The sequence below is a fragment of the Apium graveolens genome, chromosome 2 (genome assembly GCF_009905375.1).
Source record: "Apium graveolens cultivar Ventura chromosome 2, ASM990537v1, whole genome shotgun sequence".
Lineage (NCBI taxonomy): Eukaryota > Viridiplantae > Streptophyta > Magnoliopsida > Apiales > Apiaceae > Apium > Apium graveolens.
In genome coordinates, this window is record NC_133648.1 from 279,303,206 (window position 1) to 279,309,483 (window position 6,278).

The 6,278-nt window shown below is 42.1% G+C and overlaps 1 non-coding gene across 1 annotated transcript; it reads left to right on the forward strand.

Moving 5' to 3' along the window:
- The first annotated feature begins 5,063 nt into the window (after positions 1 to 5,063).
- LOC141709906 (small nucleolar RNA R71) lies at positions 5,064 to 5,169 on the forward strand. The gene has a single exon (XR_012570460.1). It is a non-coding gene; the product is annotated as a small nucleolar RNA R71 (small nucleolar RNA).
- Positions 5,170 to 6,278: the final 1,109 nt, after the last annotated feature.

The window sequence follows — 6,278 nt, forward strand, 5'->3', positions numbered from 1 at the left end:
TAATGGGGAAATAGGTCGTGGGTTTATGGGCTGTGTTTTGTGTTTTTATTTTTCTGATTTTTTTTTTGTTTTTGTTTTTTATTGAACATAAAAAAATTTCTCCCAGTCGGCCCCTGAGCGGTCGCTCAGCAGAGCTGAGCGGGCGCTCAGCTTGCTGAGCGGGCGCTCAGGAGGCTTCCGGAAATTTTTTTTCCAGGTTCCATTTTTCTGAATTTTTTGTGGTTTTGGATAGGTTATTAACTTCTAAGGGTTCCTGTAACAACAAATCATGGGTTGCCTCCCACGAAGCGCTTCTTTTTGGTCATTAGCTTGACGTTGCGTACCTTCCTCAAGTTGACAATAAAATGGCACTAACCACTTCCCGGTTTACCGTGTCCCCATAGTAGTGCTTCAAATGCTGACCATTAACCTTGAATGCTTGGTCCGGATCATTCTCAAAAATTTCCACCGCTCCATGTGGAAACACAATTTTGACAATAAAAGGTCCAGACCACCTTGATTTCAACTTCCTAGGAAAAAGTCGGAGACGAGAGTTGAATAAGAGAACTTGTTGCCCCGACACGAATAACTTAGGATGTAGCTTCCTATCGTGCCACCTTTTCACCTTTTCCTTGTACATTTTGTTGTTCTCGTACTCTTGGAGTCGAAATTCATCAAGTTCATTAAGCTGAAGCATTCGCTTCTTTCCAGCTGCATCTAGATCCAGGTTCAACTTCTTTAACGCCCAATAGGCCTTATGCTCAAGCTCCGCAGGTAAATGACATCCCTTACCATACACAAGTTAAAACGGGTACATCCCAAGTGGAGTTTTGTACGCTGTTCTGTAAGCCCAAACAACTTCATCTAGCTTTAAAGACCAATCCTTCCTCGACGGACAAACAACCTTCTCTAAGATGCGTTTGATCTCTCTGTTAGACACTTCCGCTTGACCATTTGTTTGCGGATGATAGGTAGTAGCAACTCGATGATTCACATTATAGCGCTGCATCATAGAAGTGAACTTACGGTTGCAGAAATACGACCCTTCATCACTTATGATTACTCGTGGCGTTCCAAACCTTGTGAAAATCTTCTTATGAAGAAAATTCAACACTGCCTTTGCATCATTTGTTGGTGGAGCTTTGACTTCTACCCATTTTGAGACATAATCGACTGCCAGCAGAATGTACTGATTATTGCAGGACGAGACAAAAGGCCCCATGAAATCGATTCCCCAAACATCAAAGACCTCGACTTCAAGCATCACATTTAACGGCATCTCATCCTTTCTCGTAAGATTTCCCACTCTTTGGCAACGATCACACCTTAAAACAAACTGATGAGCATCCTTAAACAAAGTAGGCCAGAAATAACCTGCTTGCAGAATACGAGCTGTCGTCTTCTCACCACCATAGTGTACACCATAAACTGTGGAGTGGCAGTCTCGTAATATCCCCTCCGTCTCACAGAGTGGGATACATCTCCTGATGATCTGGTCAGCTCCCTGTCTAAACAAATACGGTTCATCCCACATATACCACTTCACCTCATGCAGAAACTTCTTCTTTTGAGTTGTGGTCAAATTAGGAGGCATTAAATTGTTGACAAGATAATTCACAATATCTGTGAACCATGGCTCTTCCTCCTGAACTGCGAACAACTGCTCATCCGGAGAAGATTCGTTGATCAATGTCTTATCATGTGAAGTAGACTCGGGATTCTCCAATCTAGAGAGATGGTCAGCTACTTGATTCTCAGTACCTTTTCGATCCTTGATCTCTAACTCAAATTCCTGTAGCAAGAGCACCCAACGAATGAGTCTCGGCTTCTAATCCTTCTTGGAAACCAAATAGCGAATGGCTGCATGATCAGTGAATACTGTCACTTTTGTCCAAAGCAGATAAGATCGAAATTTTTCAAAACCAAAGACTATAGCCAAGAGCTCCTTCTCAGTAGTGGTGTAGTTCATTTGGTCCCCATTTAAGGTCTTGCTAGCATAATAGACCACATGAAAGAGATTATTCTTGTGCTGCCCAAGAACTGCACCCACCGCATAATCACTCGCACCACACATCATCTCAAAAGGCTCTGTCCAATCCGGTGCTGTAATAACTGGTGCAGTGATCAAACTCTTCTTAAGAGTCTCGAATGCCGTTAAGCAGTCATCATCAAATTTGAAAGGCACATCCTTCTCAAGCAAGTTGCACAACGGCTTAGATATCTTCGAAAAGTCCTTGATGAAACGCCGATAAAAACCCGCATGACCAAGAAAACTACGGATTCCTTTCACAGAAATAGGTGGTGGAAGATTTTTAATGACTCCCACCTTGGCTTTGTCCACCTCAAGACCCTTGCTAGAGACCTTATGCCCAAGAATAATGCCTTCACACACCATAAAATGACATTTTTCCCAATTGAGCACCAAATTAGTTTCCACACACCTTTTGAGCACTGCATGAAGATTATTCAAACATTCATCGTACGAGTGTCCAAAGACGGAGAAGTCGTCCATGAACACCTCGACATTATTTCCAATCATGTCAGAGAATATAGCCATCATACATCTCTGAAAAGTGGCCGGTGCGCCACATAACCCAAACGAAACTCTGCGAAAAGCAAACGTGCCAAATGGACAAGTGAAGGTAGTCTTTTCTTGATCCTCTGGTGCAATACAAATCTGATTATACCCCGAGTAGCCATCTAGAAGACAATAGTACTCATGACCAGCCAACCTGTCAAGCATCTGATCAATAAACAGAAGAGGGAAGTGATCCTTCCTCGTGGCCTTGTTCAACTTTCGGTAATCCATGCATACTCTCCATCCTGTGACTGTTCGAGTGAGGATGAGCTCGTTCTTCTTATTTGCTACCACAGTGATACCTCCTTTCTTAGGTACACATTGCATGGGGCTCACCCAAGAATTGTTAGAAATAGGATAAATGATTCCTGCATCCAGCCACTTCAGAATTTCTTTCTTCACCACTTCTTTCATGGTAGGATTAAGTCTGCGCTGTTGTTCAACAGTCGGCTTACTACCCTCCTCTAGTAGAATCTTATGCATGCAATAGGAAGGGCTGATCCCCTTGATGTCTGCTATAGTCCATCCGATAGTCTATTTGAATTCTCTCAAAATCCTTAAGAGCTTGTCCTCCTCACTACCTGAAAGGTCAGATGCAATAATAACAGGTAAAGTAGATGCATCACGTAAAAAAGCATACCGCAAGTGTTCCAGCAATGGCTTAAGCTCCAAGGTAGGTGCTTCCTCAATTGATGGTTTGAGCTTTCCTTCAGAATTTTTGAGGTCAGAAGTACCAAGAGATTCAAACAGCATGTCTAGCTTTTGCCTCCAGGGAGAAGCATTAAGATATTGTAATTGCTCATTGCCATCCTCATCATCACTGTCAAAATCCCCCACTAAGGCCTTCTCTAATGCATTAGACATTAGCATATGATCGAGTTCTGAAGTAACCGTAGAATCAATCAAATCTACTTTTAAGCACTCCTTATCTTCTGTAGGGAATATAATTGCTTTGAATACATTGAATGTCACATCCTGATCCTGCACCCTCATAGTAAGTTCACCCTTCTGCACATCTATCAAGGTATGGCCAGTAGCCAAGAAAGGTCTTCCCAAGATTATGGGAATCTTCTTATCTTCCTCGAAATCCAGAATCACAAAGTCTGAAGGAAAGAAGAGCTTATACACCTTGACTAGCACATCCTCCACTATGCCTCTTGGGTAAGTAATAGAACGATCAGCCAATTGTAGAGACATGTAGGTGGGCTTTGGATCAGGTAAATCCAACTTTTTAAAGATCGACAACGGCATCAGATTGATGCTTGCTCCCAAATCACAAAGGCACTTGTCAAAAGACAACTTGCCAATGGTGCAAGGAATGGTGAAGCTATCTGGATATTTCAGCTTTAGAGGTAACTTTTGTTGTAGCACAGCACTGCATTCTTCCGTTAGAGCAACGGTCTCAAGGTCATCCAGTTTCACCTTCCTTGAAAGAATACTCTTCATAAACTTCGCATAACTAGGCATTTGCTCCAGAGCCTCAGCGAAAGGTATATTGATGTGAAGTTTCTTGAACACCTCTAGAAACTTACCGAACTGCTTTTCCAGCTTTTGTTGTTGCAATCTCTTAGGGAAAGGTGGTGGAGGATAGAGCTCTTTCTCCCCTGTATTACCCTCAGGCAGAGTGTGTTCAACAGTAGTCTTCCTTGGTTCTGCCGCTTTCTCCTTTTGCTTAGCTTCTTCATCTCCAACTTCAGCTTCTCCTTCTTTTACTTTTTCAGCATCCGCAACTTTTCCAGACCTTAAGGTAATAGCCTTTACTTGCTCTTTAGCTTCCTTCCTGCCTGGTACTTCAGTGTCACTGGGAAGTATGCCAGGTTGACGATTGAGCACATCATTGGCTATTTGACCAATTTGATTTTCCAAGGTCTTGATCGATACTGCCTGACTCTTGCACAATAGCTTAAGTTCCTCAAAATTAGCACTAGTGGGTGCAGCTGCACCTCCCTGTTGAGGATATGATTGCCTTTGAGCATATTGTTGTGGTTGCTGGAATCCAGGTGGATTGAACTGCTTACTCACACCTTGCTGATATGGTTGCTGAATAGCATTCTGATTATTACCCCAGCTGAAATTTGGATGATTTCTGTTGTTAGGATGATAAGTAGTTGGCACAGGCTGCTGTTGTCGCTGATAATTGTTCACGTACTGAACAGATTCGTTAACAAGAGAACACTGATCCGTAGCATGAGAACCTGCACAAAGCTCACAGACCATAGCTATCTGATTGACTCCATAGGTGGCTAGAGAATCGACCTTCATAGACAGCGCTTGGAGCTGCGCTGTAATAGCGGTGGCTGCATCGACTTCCAGAATACCCGCTACCTTCCCAGGTGTCATCCTTTGAGTTGGGTTTTGATGCTCATTTGCAGCCATAGTCTCAAAAAGATTATAAGCCTTAGTATAGCTTTTGGCCCATAATGCGCCTCCAGCTGTTGTATCGAGCATGGACCGAGATTGGTCCCCCAAACCATTATAGAAACCAGTGATCACCATCCAATCGGGCATTCCATGATGTGGACACTTTCTCAACATCTCCTTGTACCGCTCCCAAGCTCGCACATAGATTCTGTAGGTTGCTGCGCAAACTGAGTAAGAGCACTCCTCATAGTAGTAGTCTTTGCCATTGGATAAAACTTCACCAGAAACTTTTACGCAAGATCTTGCCAAGTAGTGATGGACCCAGCTGGTTCAGAATGTGACCAGTCCTTAGCTTTATCCCTCAGAGAGAATGGGAAAAGCCTCAGCTTGATAGCCTCATCAGTCACACCATTATATTTGAAAGTACTGTAGATCTCGACAAAATTCCTTATGTGCATGTTGGGGTCTTCAGTCGCAGCACCTCCAAAAGAAACAGAATTCTGCACCATCTGAATAGTGCCCGACTTGATTTCAAAGGTGTTAGCCTGAATAGCCGGATGAAGAATGCTTGACTGAATGTCATCAATTTTAGGCCGAGAAAAGTCCATAAGAGCTGGATCTGCCGGAACAATACGATCATCCATGATTACTGACTCTTTCTGCTCACTTCCTGAATCCGAATCTTCAAAATCTATTTTCTCCGGAATATCAAGAACTTCGTCTGTCTCCTCAGCTGTATCTAAAGTCCTCTTGCGAGTACGAGAACGAGTTTGCATAAACGCTCGCTAAAGTACCTAAAACACAACTGGAAACAATAAGTAACACGTCTTAATCACTGAGTCCTAATGACCAATGATGGTAAGTACATAAACTAAACAAATACGCCGAGTCCCCAGCAGCGGCGCCAAAAACTTGTTAGGGTGAAATCACGTGCTAATAATACACGCAAGTATACGCATTCGTAAGTAATATATAATACTTTCTATTTCGGTCCCATAGAGACTCAGACTAATTATGTTCAATTAAACTCACTCACCAATGTATGATTACTTCTCAATGTTAAGACAATAACACTTAGAATTGGTTAACTAATTATTAACTACAATTAACTACTACAATTAAGCACTTAATTAACACTTTGAATTAACAATATTAAAACACTCATAAGATCACAACTTCATTACTACTTCCTTCAATAGTCATTGTTATTACCCTTAGGATGCAACATTGATGATATTAATCGAATAACACGAAACTGATAAAAGCCAACTTTCATTGTACTAATACCATTCTACCAAACATCCACAATTAAGATAGAAGTTGAATAGGCATCAATTATGTTGAGTCCCTATATGTCTAC